The sequence below is a fragment of the Lutra lutra genome, chromosome 12 (genome assembly GCF_902655055.1).
Source record: "Lutra lutra chromosome 12, mLutLut1.2, whole genome shotgun sequence".
Taxonomy (NCBI): Eukaryota; Metazoa; Chordata; class Mammalia; order Carnivora; family Mustelidae; genus Lutra; species Lutra lutra.
Window position 1 is genome coordinate 14019347 of NC_062289.1, and position 15995 is coordinate 14035341.

Here is a 15995-nt window from a genome sequence, read left to right on the forward strand (position 1 = left end):
ACCTTGCAAAAAACATCTTTAAGCAAAAATATTTCAAAATCAGCAAAATATTTCTTGGGACCCATTTCCTGCAGCAAGTACGATTGCTGTCTGAGAGGGAGTGGACACTTTTAGGGCTCTTGATGCTACAGCCAATTTGCAGCCCTCGGGGATGTGGTCATTTTAGGTGGTAACTTTGTACAATCCATTGTCAGGACGCCCCATGCCCCACATCAACACCGGCAATGGTCCATTAAGCCAGTGTTCTTGGATGGGAGTTTCTGAGCACCACACCCCATACATGAACAGAAGACAGTGGTGTTCGTATCCACTTATGATCTGCCAAAATACAGGCACAATTTATGCAAACCTATGGCCATGTGTCATCTGTTTCTAGACAAGTTCCAAAATACTGTATTTTTTTTCCTTGAAGATTGGCATTTCTGGATGTGTCTATATACCTCTACTATAATTGACAAAGGTCTGAAACAGTGGGAAGGGAGGCTTGTGAAAGAAAAGGGGGATTCGTCTTGAGAGTGCCCAGAAACTCAAAGCCATGGGATTTTCCAAGATTGGCAGGAATCCAGGGAAACTCAATATGCAACAAAGCACTAATCTTTGAGCTGCAATTGTTCCATCTCCTAAATATTTTCTTTTAAAATCAGATTTGGCTTAAAAAGCATCTGGGTGTTTAACTGACAAGGAACAATCTAAAATGTTTAAATCTCTCCATGGAGGAAAAGAGCAACTTCGTGTTTCTAGCTCGTTCTTCCTCCCTGTCTGTGCACTTCTCACCCCCCGTTCCCACCCCAGCCCTCTAGCCAGGTCTCTCAGAAGAACAGCAAAGACACAATGTCACCTTCTTTGTGACAAACATTCAACTTTTTACCCCTCTTGCATTGTCAGAGGTATGGGGGAAGGTGAAATCGGTAATCTAGATGAAGACTTTTACAACCTAGAAATAAAGCCCTCGGGTCCAAGGGTAAATATTTATTAGTATTAGTTATCATGAATATTTCCAACACAGCCAGAAAAAGAGAGGTAACATTGCTAAAAATAAGAAACTGAGGTGGGGGGGAACTGCTGATGTAGCAGTCAATTTAAAAATAATTTTGAACATGATTTTGGAAGACTGGTCATAAAGATACCAAGTTGGTATTAAAAGTGTTGCATTTTGGGTCAGTCCAAGTAAAGAAGTATTTCTTGGCTTCCTGAGAAATTCAACATCCTGCTAAAATATGGTGAAAAAAATCTGGGTTTTGAAATATTCTTCTCTTCCATCAGACAGATATGTATGAAATTTTATCTGATATCTGTTAGTTAAGTCACTGTTGAGATAGTTATCCAAGCAATATCTGAGAGCATATTAATAGGTAATATTCTGATATTCAAACAACAAACAGCTTTTGAAAGTTTGCAATGCTCAGCTCGCTGTGGTTGGCACTTTGAAGGATTAAATAAGAAAATACTCCTATCATTTCCATTAGAAATATGACTTTTTCTCATAAGGAAGGATGTTTAGGGGATGTGGTGTGTCAATTGCTTATTGCTAATCTCTGGGCTGGCGGTGGGGGGGACCTGGAATTAGATGGACCAGTGAATCAATGGTTATTATTATTTTAAATCCCTGTTTGCCAGTTCTGAGATATTAAAATGGGGATGCAGGGAGCATCACAAACTGTCATTCATTTAATGTGATTTCTGGGGCACCAGGAAAGCTTCTTTGGGCAATAAAGTCACTTGTGTGCTATTCCCTAAAACACAGAGGGACAGGATTCCTTTGCTTTCAGCCCCTGATCTCTCAGAAAATGATCGAGGCAACCTGTTGAGCTGATAGTTGTTGACAATCACAACTGTTGGAATGACTTGATTTCAGATTTTGTCTTGAGAAGGAGGTTGTTTGGGTAAGAGCTCTAAACCTTCAAAATATGGAGAGACTTCAGACAGGTGGGGACCACGATTTGGTCTAGGACCAGCAGTGTACAAAACACAAAGAGTGTATTTCTATTTTTTAAGTTACAGCAGGTAAATCTACAATCCTGTAAAAATGTGGAACAATGTGATATTCCATGAGATGACTACATACACAGGGAAGAAAGTGAATGAGTTTCCAGAGAACTTAAGGGCTGTCCCAGCTGCCAACAGGCGGTATGAAATAGATGAGACTGCTTTGTGGGAAGCCTCCTTGAGTGTGTGGGTTTCATCAGTGTCTGCCACTTCTAGTGCATGACAGAGACAAGAATGTACAGATTGCCCAGTGACTTTCATTCTCCAAACTTGCTTTTGTACAAAATAGTTTGGGACTAAACATGCAGATCCTTCATCACTCTGTTCCCCTCAGATGTGGTGACCCAGGTAGAACATTCCTGGCCAGGTAAGCCAAGGCTCCGCCCACCACTGCTCAGGGACAAAGCTCAGCTTTACTGCTGGGGGGATCTGCTCCAAGACCCTGAATTTGCAAAGCCCTCTGTTGCAGCAGCCTAGGGAATTATTCTCAGGACTCAAGTCTTGTAAAATAGCCAGAACTCCCTTAAATTCTTTCTTGAGAGGCCCCCTATTATGTGGGTAAGTGCCAGCTCCACCCTCCAGCCTGCTTCCTGCTTGGCAATTGAGAAAGAAAGCAGAACAGTGAGCTTTCCTAGCCCATTATTCACCTCTGAGAGGTAATCAAAGGGAATGCCTTTCCTCCTATTATCCTATTGTTCAATTTTATGGAGGACTGCCTCTGAATATAGATTTTGTCAAAGAAGCCAAGAACTTAATGTAAACAAAAATTTCCAAATAATACTTGCTCGAATTATCTTATTCCCATGGCTAGCACGGCCAAGTTCCTGAGGGATAGTAGGCTATCACAGCTGGGGCCTCCGTGTGATTTAATTCACTTCCAACAGCTCAACCTCTATCTGCGGGACACTCAAGTAGGCCCTGAGGGCACCAGCTTTAAATATAAAAGGAATCTTACTATGTGCATTCTTTTATGTCTGGCTTCTTTACTCAAGCTCACATTTGTGAGGATTTATCATGTTGCTGTATGAAGCTGTAATTGATCATTTAAATTTCTGTATAGCCTCCCATTGTAGGAATATGCCACCATTCATTCATCCATTCTGCCGTTATCCATTATGTATCCATTGGCCTTTTGCAGTTTGGATCATATGTTAGTGTCCTATTGCTACTGTAACAAATCTCCACAAATGTAGTGACTTAGCATAATAAAATTATTATCTAAGTTGGAGCTTGGAAGTCTAAACTGGGTCCACAAAGCTGTGTTATTTTGCAGCCTTTGGAGCATTGAAGCTACCTTTTACAGCTTCTAGAGACCACACGTTTTCTTGGCTTGTGATCACCTTCTCCATCATCAAATCCAGTCATTCAGCATCTTTACTGCTTTCTGCCACCTGCTTCCATCCTACCTCTTCTCTCTGACCTTGACTCTCCCGTGTCCTTTTTGTAAGGATCTTCGTGATTACAGTGGGTCCACCTAAATAATCCAGAGTAATCTCCCATCTCAACATCTTCATCACATCTGTTCAGTCCCTTTTGCCATGTAAGGTAACATACTCGGTTTCCAGAGATTAGACTGTGGGTATTTCCGGTGGTCATTAGTAGTGCCACAGAATCGCCCTGACAAGTTCATTTGTCTACCTGTCTCTGGTGTGCATGTTCTGCATTTCTCTGGGCTGTGTACCTAAGAATGGGATTGCTGAGTCATAGAGCATAAACACATTCAGTTTTAGATTCTGCAAAAACAGTTTTCCAAAGTGGTTCTAAGTTCCATTCCTACCAGCAGCATATGAGAGTTCTAGTTGACCCACATCTTCTCCAATACTTAATATTAATAGTAACCATTGAGAGTATAAAAAGGTATCTCATTGGGGTTTTAGTTTGCATGTCTTTAAAGACCAGTGAGGCTGAACAGCTTTTTATATATTTATTGGACCTTTGGATAGTCTCTTTTATGAAGTGTCTGGGTTGGGTTTGTTGTTGTTGTTGTTGTTGTTTTAGCATTTTGCCTATTTTTCTATTGGGTTGTCTTTTTCTTATTGATTTGTAGGAATTTTTTATATGTTCTGGATCCAAGTCCTTTGTCACTTACATGTGTGATAAATAAGTTCTCACCCTCTGTGGTTTGCTTTTTACTCTTTTAATAGTACCCTTTAAATGCACAGAAATTCCTGATTTTTAAGGCAGTCTAATATATCTATAAGGAAATCTCAAGAAATGTTTTTAAATATTTTGAACAGAATGAAAATAAAAACACAACATATCAAACTATATGGAGTAAGGTTAATGCTATGCTTAGAGGAAAATTTATAGCACTAACTTCTGGCATTATTGATTTGGTCAATTATAGGTTTATTTCCTTTCCTACTAATTGTTGCTTTTTTATTTATTGCCTTCTTTTTACTGTTAGATTTGATTTTTTCATTGCCTTTCTAAATTCTTTAGCTAGACTTTTAGGTCATTGGTTTTCCAGCCTCCAAAAATTTTTCTACTGTCAACATATTAAAGATACAAGTATCCCTACATTTGGTTTTAGCTGCATTCTCCAAGTTTTGAAATGTGCAAAATTTAATTATGACTTAATCAAAGTATTTTCTAGTTTCCATTGTGATTTCTTTTTTGACTCATGAGTATTATAAGTACGGAATTTCCAAACTTGCAGAGATTTTTCTCTTGTTTCTTACGTTTAGCTTGCTTCCATTGTGGTCCGAGAAAATCTTGAACTTTGGTACTGTGAATTCTCAGTACCTTGGTAGCTCCCCAGTGCCTTAAAAAATGTTTTTATATTTAGTCCAGCTTTTCTTGTTGTTTTAAGAAATAAGTTTGATATGAAACAACCTATTCTGCTATTGCCAGAAGCAGGACTACAACCAGTGATAATTTAATTAATTGTGATGCCACCACACCCAGAGATGACCAGGAAGGAAGGAAGGAAGTAGATAAATAAATAGTCGTCATTGCCTCCGTTAGTCAAGAGTTCAGCATCTCAATCTCAACATTTCGTCTTGTTTTCTCCAAAGCCCACGTCTTACTATTTCTAACATGCCATTTATCACTGCTCTCAAAGTCATCCTTGACAGACTCCACATTTTCTCTCTGATCTTATTTCTCCTGTATCTTAATGTGATCCCCCCATCACACTTTTTCAATCCTCTTCTCCCTCCTGTTTGCAAATACCAAATGCTTCATGCCCAATTGTGTTCCTTTGTTACATTATTCTCGGCCTCTACTCACTTTTCTTTGAAATGTCTGAACTTTGATTATTTTGGTCTTTCGTATAAGAAAATAGATGTGTAACTACTGAAGTAAAAAAGAGGGTCATCTCTGTGTCACTAAAATTGCCTTGAACACCAGCAGTGGCACATGGAACATTTGTGGGAACTCTGAGCTGCTGTGCAAGGCAAGGGCTTCATCTCACTTGGAGAGGGCAGGTCAGAGGATTCAGAGTGACCTGTGGGGATGTTATCAAAAGGAATTAAGCACCCCATGATGTGTATAGTACTTGACATTTAGAGATTCTCATTCCCATATCAAGATCTCAAAAATAGCACATGGTTCTAGAAACGTTCATTTCATTTAGTTACAATCTTTAAAGTGAATATACTCTCTGTGGCCCCCCTCCCAGATGGGTAGCACTCTTAGCTGGAGACAAAAATAGTTATAATATTCGTATCAACAGGCTCTGCAGTATTGCAGATATCTGAGTGCAAACCAGGGTGATGGTAATCCTACAGTAATGCTGGATTCTCCAGACTAAAGAGCAAACAAACAAACCAACAACAGAAATAACAGTAGAACTCCTTTCTTCTGGGAACAGGAGTTGGCGAAAGGATTTTAGCATGATGGGTTTATTATTTCTTCCTGAGACTGTTATGAAGAGTAAATGCTGACCATCCCAGGCAGACTAACATCTATCTGAATTGTCAGGCGATCAAGAGATGACCGCTCTGCCAAGCCCTTGTCTCTCCCATTCTAGAACGCAATCCCTCTGCTGCAACCTAAGGCTATTTCCTCTCCTTCCCTTACTGGAGATGGATTATGTGGTCACCACATCTGCAAAATAACCCCTGAGATTCTAGACGCCACAATTATTAACCTGCTCCTAACCCCCCTCTCTCCAATAATCCCTGTCATTTTCCCCATTCCTCATGGCCCTAAGTGAACTGGGCTCTCACCTGCCCTCATCTCAGATGCTCCTCTGAATCTGTCTCACCTTAAAGATGACAGAAGTGTGCAGGTGACATAATACTGTACGTTAAACAACCCTAAAGACACCACCAAAAAAAACTCTTACGAGTAATACATGAACTCAATAAAGTCAGAGGATATAATAATATACAGAAATCTCTTGCAACTTTTTAAAAAGATTTTATGTACTTATTTGAGAGAGAGAGGGAGCCAGAGAAAGCACAAGCAGGGGGAGGAGCTGAGGGAAGAGAAGCAGACTTCCCTACTGAGCAGGGAGCCCAATGCAGGGCTTGATCCCAGGACCATGGGATCATGATTTGAAGGGAAGGCAGATGCCCAACCAACAAAGCCAACCAGGTGCTCCTGTTGTGTTTGTATGTACTAAATGAAGTAGCAGAAAGCGAAATTGAGAAAATAATTCCATTTACAATGGCACAAAAAGAATAAAGTACCTAAGAATAAACTTAACCATAGAGGTAAAAGACTTATAGTCTGACAACTATAAAACACTAATGAAAGAAACTGAAGAAAGACACAAATAAGTGGAAAGATGGTTCATATTCATGGATTGGACAAATTCATATTGTTAAAATGTCCGTACTACCCCAAGCATACAGATTTAATGCAACCCCTATCAAAATACCAACAACATCTTTCCCAGAACAAGAACAAATAATCCTAAAATCTGTAAGGAATCACACAAAAAAAGTGAATAACCAAAGAAATCTTGAGAATCATGATCTTGGTTATCAAGATATACTACAAAGCTTTAAGACCAAAACAGTGGTACTGCTACAAAGATAGACACATAGATCGATGGAAGAGAATCCAGAATCCAGAAATAAACCCATGCTTACATCATTGATCTATGACAAAAGGAGGCAAGAATATAAAATGGGGAAGACATTCTCCAGTAAATGGTGCTGGGAAAACTGGACAGCCACATGCAAAAGAATGAGAATGGACCACTTTCTTTCTTTCTTTCTTTTTTTAAAGATGAAACTCTTTTTTTATTATTTTTTTTTAAGATTTTTTTTTTATTTATTTGACAAACAGATCACAAGTAGAAAGAGATGCAGGCAGAGAGAGAGAGGAGGAGGAGGCAGGCTCCCTGCTGAGCAGAGAGCCCGATGCAGGACTCCATCCCAGGATCCTGAGATTATGACATGAGCCGAAGGCAGAGGCTTTAACCACCGAGCCACCCAGGCGCCCCGAGAATGGACCACTTTCTTAAACCATACACAAAATAAACTAAAAATTGATTAAAGACCTAAATGTGACATCTGAAACTATAAGATCCCTAAAAGAAAAATTGGCAGTGATCTCTTTGACATCAGCCTTAGCAATATTTTTTCTGGATCTGTCTCCTCAGGCAAAGGAAACAAAAGCAAAAATGAACCATTGGGACTCATCGAAATAAAAAGGTACTGCACAGAAAAGGAGACCACCAACAAAAGGAAAATGCAATTTAGTAAATGGAAGGAGATATTTATAAATGACATATCCTATAAGGGGTTAATATCCAAAATATATAAAGAACTTATACAGCTCAGCACCAAAGAAGCAAATAATCTGATTTAAAAATGGGGAGAGCACCAGAATAGACATTTTTTTAAAGAAAACATCCAGATGGCAAACAGGCACAGGAAAAGAGGCTCGACATCACTAGTCACCAGGGAAAGCAAATCAAAACCGCAATGAGATACCACCCTACACCTGCCAGAATGGCTAGAACCAAAAAGATAAGAGATAACCAGTGTTGCTGAAGATGTGGAGGGGAAAAACCTGCATGCACTGTTGTTTGGAATGTAAACTGGTGCAGCTCTGTGGGAAAGAGTATGGAACTTCCACAAAACATGAAAAATAGAACTATTATATGGTCAGTAATTCCACTACTGGGTCTTTACCCAAAGAAAATACTAATTTGAAAAGATACATGCACCCCTGTGCTTACTACAGCAGTATTTACAATAGCTAATAGGTGAACAGATAAAGAAACTCTCTCTCTCTCTCTCTCTCACACACACACACTGCGCTCATGCACAATGGAATATTACTCGGCCACAAAAAAGAATGACATCTTGTTATTTGCAAAAACATGGGTGGACCTAGAGGGTATTATGCTGAGTGAAATAAGTCAGACAGAGAAAGACAAACCCCATATGATTTCACTCTCACATGGAATCTAAAAATCAAAACAAATGAACAGACAAAAGGCAGAAAACAGATCTGTAAAAGCAGAGAACAAAGTGAGGGTTGCCAGGGGCGAGGTGGGTGGGGGAGTGGACAGAATGGGTGAAGGGGAGTGGGAGGTACCGGTTTCCAGTTCTAGAACAGGTAAGTCGCAGGGATGAGATGTGCAGCCTAGGGAATTGGCCAGTGGTGTCGTAGCAGTTGCTGCAGCGACGTGCGGTAGCGCCGTGTGCGGTGAGCGTCCGCTGATGTACACAGTTGTGAACCACTGCCATCCAGGTGAAACTAAGGCAACGTTGTGTGTCAACCATACTTCAAGTTAAAAAAATATGTTTTTAAAGCCCATTAAAAAAAGAAGTGGAATTAGAGCTGAATGTCACGGGACACAAGCAAGGGAGTGTCTCACCCCAGAAATACACACGTTGTGACAAACAAGGCTACTTTTTGCTGTGTCTTCCGAGGTCACTTACCACCGTGAAGCAAACACAGATCCTACTAGATAAGATCCCTGACAAGGCACAGCCGACACAATGATGTCATCCCCGGGGGAGGAAAACGAACGTCCCCGGGATCGAGACCAGCTCCCCAGGGAGATGAAGCCAGGAGAGCAGGAGGGCACTTGCCGGCAAAATGTTGTAAACAGATTGAGGTAAACATGAAGGTGTCCTTTTGTTCAAGGAGAGTGCCGGGAGAGCAGAGAAGCATCGTATACCTGGGTCATATATCAGAACCATCAATACCAGGGCACACAGGATCGGCACCTGCAGTGCTGGCTCGCGCAGCACAAGCAGTGAACAAGCCTACCGTGTGGTAACTCCTTGGCCTCCCTTCCTTCCTTATGTGGATGTGAAGGCACGTGGTCAGAGTAGGGAGCTGGTGAATTATTCATGTCCTGTTAGGGTCTTCGAGGGGTCCCGAGAGTTGACACCCTTCTTCCCCATCTGATTGATGAGCTCGTGGAGAAACAAAGCCGGAAAGACAGCAGGGACGGGCTATGCCCTCATGTTTATTAATCTGATACTGCAGATGTGGCTCACATCTGTGAGCAAACAAGCTTTCCGGTACTGGACTCCCATCAGGGCAGCCCGGACCACAGCAGCCTCTCCCCGCGGCCTTGACCCTCCAGCCTGCCCCCCCAACTCACACCCTGACAGCAGGGAGGCTCCCACAGAGGAAAACAGCACGGTCTGTGCCCATCACATTGGGAAAGAAATTTATTCTTCCCGAATTTCCTATCAACCAAGTCACTCCGTCTCCTCTGAGCAGAGGGGTGTTACATCAAAAGAGCCTCCTGCTCCTCCTGAAAGAATGTGGGGAATCAACGTACCCCCAAAATATAACCCCCGTACCTCACAGGCCTTATGGTTTGCACCCCGGGGTCCTCACCAGTCCACGCCCAAAAGCTCTTGGCAGAACGCCCCTTTAGAAGGTCATGCTAAGGTGCGAGTGTGCGTGTGTGTCCCTGTGTGGGTTTGTATGTATGCAAGTGTGTATGTGAATGTGGGTGTAAGTGTGCACACGCGCATATGTATACACGTGAGTTTGCACATGAGCATGTGAGTGTGCAACCATGAGTGAGTGCGTGTGCAGACCTAGGTGTGCATTCCCTGCGTGTGCATAAATGTGGTCACACGTCGGTATGCGTGTGTGCGCCTGAACGTACCCTGACACGGTGTGCCTCTAGCCCAGATGTACGTGTGTGTCCGCCTTCGGCTCTGGAACCAGACCTTCAGGGACATATTTGGACGGACTTGTTTCAGCGAACATTCCTCGAGCACCCGCGATGACCAACGATCGTGGCAACCACGAAGAGGAGAGTTACGTGTCTCTCGATGCACAAGGTTATAAGCTGGTGAGGAAAGAGAGACACGCGAGCAACCACAGGCGGCAGGAGAGCGAAGCGGCTAAAGGGCGCAAGAGCACAGAGGAGGAGGGCGTCGGTCCGATCGGGAGGAGGGCGTCGGTCTGATCCGGAGGAGGGGGTCGGTCCGATTGGGAGGAGGGCGTCGGTCTGATAAGGAGGAGGGGGTCGGTCCGGTCCGATCGCGAGGACGGTGCGGCCTTTCCGGCGCAGCTTGGGGGAAGTCGGGCGGAGGCCGGAGGACGTTCCTGCAGAGGCAGAGCAGGAGCTCCGGCCAGACGTGGAAGTGCAGGGCCTGCTTAACGGGAGAACTTCGTGGCGACGGGGGCAGAAGTGCGTCGAGAGCCGCGGCCGCACAGCAGATCCGGAATAAGGTCTGGCCCTCCTCCGCCTTGTTTCACACGTCCGTGGTGACAGTGACGGGGGCAGGCCGGCTCGTGGAACCAAAAGCAATGAAAACCTCCCCCCTTAAGGCGGAGGGAAGCCGCTGTGCTCGGTGGAGATGCGGGGCGGTGAGGGATGCTGGAAAGCCCAGGCGTAAGGGCTCCGTGCACGGGCCCAGCTGGGAGAGAACGAGGCCTGAGCTGCGCCACGGAAAGGAGGGGTCCGAGGGGGACACTTCTGCAGAGACACTCGACGGTGCTCGGTGAGAGGGGAAGGAGGTGCTCAGACCTGGCAACCGGTCGTATAAGGGTGTCCGCAGCGTGAGGAGGAAGAGGACGAGGGCATAGGAACAATGAAGTTGATTTCGAAGCCCTGGGTGGACTCTGATTAACTAGCGGGGCTGGACGCTGAAACCCCAAAGCTTACGCAGATGTCCGCTCTTGGGAATTGTGTCCTCCCTCTGGGGAGGCACCGAAGAACGAATGCTTCCTCTACGTGGGAAAGTCCTCCACTTCTGGAGGAAGCCCATCCCTCTGCCACCCAGACCGCTGGATCTCTGACGGATTCCTCAGTGGGCTCCTCGGCGGGAGTTCTGAAGGAGCGCGACTCCTCCAACACAGCACAGACGGCTCTGGCTCTGGTCTGCCCGGCTCAAGGCCTAACGAGCCACATCTGGACGCTACGGTGGGCGCGTCCAGTGGTGCGTGACCTGGCGTGGTGACAAGGGGACGGCACTCACACTGGCTGTGAATGGACACGTTTGTGCAGCCAAGGAACAGTCAAGTTCCAGGAGAGGAAGGGCTGCCGGGTGAATCCAGTCCATGGACCGGGATCTGCTGGGGCAGCTGGGGCGCAGAAGTAGACACAAGGACCCTCAATAGGTCACGTCAGCGGCGATGGACGGGGAAAAGGTCTTCAGCTATAGAATTCAGCAGAGCCAGGGGCTAAAGATAGGATGGGGTTGGAAAGGCGAACGCAATAGTAACTGAGCCGGATTCTAAGCATGAGGAATGGTTACCAGAAATAGGTCAGGACCCCCCCGCAGCTGAAAGCCCCCGGGGGGGCTGGATTCCCAGCGTAGGGGCATGAGAACCCAGAGGGACTGAAAAGCCAGCGACCTAATGATACAATCCCACACTGGCGAAGGGCAACGGTCTGAGAAAATACAGCAGGCTCGGCCTGGAGCAGAGACGGTGGCTCTTAACTAAATCCTAAGCTCTTGGAAGGCAGAGAACACAGATGTGACATCTTGATCGGTAGGCGATCTATAGATATTGGTTGATTGATGGGCTTAAATAAGCTTTTCAAGAGGACAGCTTCTAAATTGCTACCTTATATCTTTGGAATGGCTTGGATTTTCTAGTTTCTCTCTCTCTCTCTGTGGTTCCCCCCACCCCTCCCGCCCCCAGCAGCTGTCACGGCCTCTGCAAACTAAAGCTGTTACTATTTCAGCATCATTGCTAAGAAGGGCATCGCAGCATCTTCATTGTCAGGCTGCGCTCACTCGTCCAGATTAATTCCTTAGATGTTCAGCAAAATTTCTGGTAAGGTCACCTTTCGTCAGAACGAAAGACAGATAACTCACTTTATCTGTGAGCCTTTTATCTTGCGGAAAAAACAAAATTCTCATCCATTCCAATTTTCACAGCAATTCAAGAAATTGATAGAAGAAACACGGACATGGGCAGCGTATGTGAAGCCAGCGCTCTGCCCCTCGCTGCCCTGTGACTGCCCCGCCATCCTGGCTGCTTCTGATTCAATTCCACGGGGATTACAGAGACCTGGTGATGACTGTGTTCCCGAAGCTTCCCACTGGTTTTAAAGAAGTGGCTGATTTTCACTTTTATTTATAGAAACCTCACAAATTATTTCCAAATGCCAAGGGTCCAAGAAGATAGCCAGAATCTTAGAGTTTGAGAGGACATGTGGGGTCACGTACACCCTTCCTGTGTCCGATGAGTAAACTGAGGCTCAGAAAAGCAACTCTTGCTGAAGGTCCGATGAAGGGGGATGTTGGCACTTGCCCTGACCTCCCAGGGTTTATGGCGTCACACCTCTTCATTGACTGAAATACTTGCACTGGATCCAGTATTAAAAAAGAAATGCAAAAAGGATTAAAAATATAACCAAAAAAGCAATGAACAAACACAAAAAATGCAAAAAGGAAGAATGGTTTTTAACAAAAGAATTAGGCACATGGTATTTGCTCCTTAGACTGGGGCATTTTTCTGCTAAACCCACATACGCATCCAAAGGACAAAGCACTCTCAAATTGTCTAAATATGTATTTCTCAAAGGGTTTTTTTTTTAAATTCCTTTTTTCTACGCAAAAATGACAAGCAATGAGCAAGTAACTACAATCCCCAGCCCCCAGCTTTATGGAAATTTCAGGTATAGAAGTTTTGCCCTTCATGTGTCTCAGTGTTTATCCCCCAGAACAAAGGAAAATTAGAGGCATTGTGCTGACAATGGAAAGGCAAGCTTTTCTTCCCTCTGGTTCTCTGTTGCGGAGGGGTAAGATCACGTGTGCCATAATATCTCTCCCATCTGGCTGGTGTTTGAAACTTCTCGGGGACCCAGTCTCTGCAGTTGAGCAGTTAATTCTCCTGAACACTTGGGAACTGTAGAAATGAAGGAATTTCCGGCGAGAGTTGTTCATGACCTTCTGCTTGTGTGAGTTTTGCTGAGGTGGACCTCTGGCGTTACTAGGAGAGAAAATCTAAGATCTCTTGGGTGAGCACTTCACCACGCTCATTTCACCCCGAAACTAGCCACTCGGTGCATTTTAAAAGCTGTCTTCAGCGATGTTGCCTCACATAGTAATATTGTTATGACTTTGGATATTATGCCTTTTTCTCTCATTCAGGGTGTTGCTACATTTCAACGAGTTCATCAGGCCACACCTATAACGTTTGAACTCTGGTAAAATACAGGGGAAAAACCCAGTATTGTTTGACACTACTGAAAAAGTATCAAAAACTGTAAAGTATCTATGAACTAGCCCCCCCTCCAAAAAAAATCACACAAAGTTATGGATAACAACGTTAATAAAAGATGTAAAAGACTACCTCAACAGAGATATGTGCCGTATTTATGAATGAGACAGCTAAGCACAGAATAGATGTTCATTTTCCCTAAATGAATCTCTAAATCAATGCAATCTTAATCAAAATCTCAAGATGATTTTTTTCTTGCTTTATGGAGATATACTTGGCACCTACAATTAAGTAAGTGTAAAGTGGGCGATGTGATGACCGGATACACGTGTGTCTGTATTGTGAAATGTTTATCACAATAAGGTTGGTCACCACATCCTTCGCCTCATGGAATTATCATTGTGTTGTCCTTGTTAATGTGCAGACACTAAAACTCTACTCTCTTAGCAACTTGTTTGTATAAAATACAGTAGTGTTGGCTGTAGTCACTATGCTGTACCCTAGGTCCCCAGAACCTGATGGATTCAAGAGGATTTTTTCAATTGGAAAAAATAATTTTAAAATTTATATCGGAGACTAAAAGTCTACAAAAAGCCAAGGGAATCTGAAGAAAAAAAGCCAAAACAATACTAGCTTGATCAGATAGTAACCTCTATTACAAGTCTCAGCATAGGAGAGGCAAATAAAATAGAAAGTTTGAGAACAGGGGCGCCTGGATGGCTCAGTGGGTTAAGCCGCTGCCTTCGGCTCAGGTCATGATCTCAGAGTCCTGGGATCAAGCCCCTCATCGGGCTCTCTGCTCAGCGGGGAGCCTGCTTCCTCCTCTCTCTCTGCCTGCCTCTCTGCCTGCTTGTGATCTGTCAAATAAATAAATAAAATCTTAAAAAAAAAAAAAAGAAAGTTTGAGAACAGAACCACATATATATGGGGAATTGGTATATGATAGAGCTGGCATTATAGATCAGAGGGCAGAACACAGATTCTAGAATAATAGATCTTGGAAAATGTGGTTTGCTCTGGGAAAAAATAATTTCAATTAAAAATTTGATCTAAATTTATTTTACTAATTATATAATAGGCAATTATGTTAGTATATAACAAACACAAATATGTAATTATAAATGAAATGTTGAAAAAATTAATTTAGTCAAATATATTGAAAATCACAGTACAGAGAAAGAAACACCAAGTAGCTTTAAGACTATAAAGCTACTAAAAGGAAATACAGGAGAACATCCTGACAAGCTTAGAATAACAAGGTAGATTGGGAAAAAGAAAACAACAGATGGAAGACAGAGGATTTCTAGGGCAGTGACACTACTCTAGGATTCTGTCAGGCGGTTACATGTCACGATACATTTGTCCAAACCAACAGAATATACAACACCGAGAGTGAACCGAAGGCATACTAACGGGCTCTGGTGACAATGAGGGGACAGTGAAGGTTCACTGATTGTAACAAGTGTCCCACTCTGGTGGGGGGTGTTCACAGTGAGGGAGGGAGGTTACGGACGCTGGGGGCATGGGCTATGTGGCAAATCCCTGCACCTTCTGCTTAACTTTCTGTGAACCTAAACTGCCTGTTAAAACATAAGAACACACATTTTGCCGCTCCTCCCATCAGCCCAGTGGGGCCTTCTCCCGCACTCTTTGACTCTGCGCTTGGCCATGTGACTTGCTTTGGCACACGGGGGCGTTGGCAGTTTGAAGAAACAGAGGCTTGACTAGCACATGGACATTGGGGCTTGCCTCCCCCTGCTGCGGGAAATCCTGAGACCACCGTGTGAAGAAGCCTGGGCTTGCCGCCTGGAGTCTGACAGACCATGTGCACTGGAGGCCCAGCCCTGCCCCTGGCAGAGGTCCCCCTTCACCATCCAGCCCCAGGAGGCAGGCCAGTGCAGAAGATGCACCCTGCCAACCCACAGCAATTAATCATTGCTGGCTTAAGCCACCATGCTTTGGAGTGGTTGTTAGATAGCAAAAACTACCTGATTTGAGTAGGGACACAAAAAAGCACAGATTTCAAAGGAAAAAAAAATTGATGGATTTAAGGACATCAAAAGTAAAGCTTTCCCTTTAAACCAAGACACCCTGGACAAAGGTAACACACAGGAGATGTACTGGAAGAAAGTATTTTGCAAAACTAGGACAAAAGCTTAAAATCCAGAATATCTAAGAACCTCTTGCAAATCAGCAAGAAAAAAAAAATAGAAAAGTGGGCAAAATGTGAAAAAGAAATTCACAGAAGTGAAACTGGAACGACCAATATATGAGGAGCCTCTCACGCTCATTAATTGGAGAAATGCAGATTGTGTTTAAAATGAGATATGACCTTACAACCATCAGACTAACAAGAACTAAAAAGTTGTGTAATAGGGGCACCTGGGTGGCTCAGTCAGTTAAGTGTCTGCCTTCAGCTCAGGTCATGATCCTGGGATCAACCTCCACAT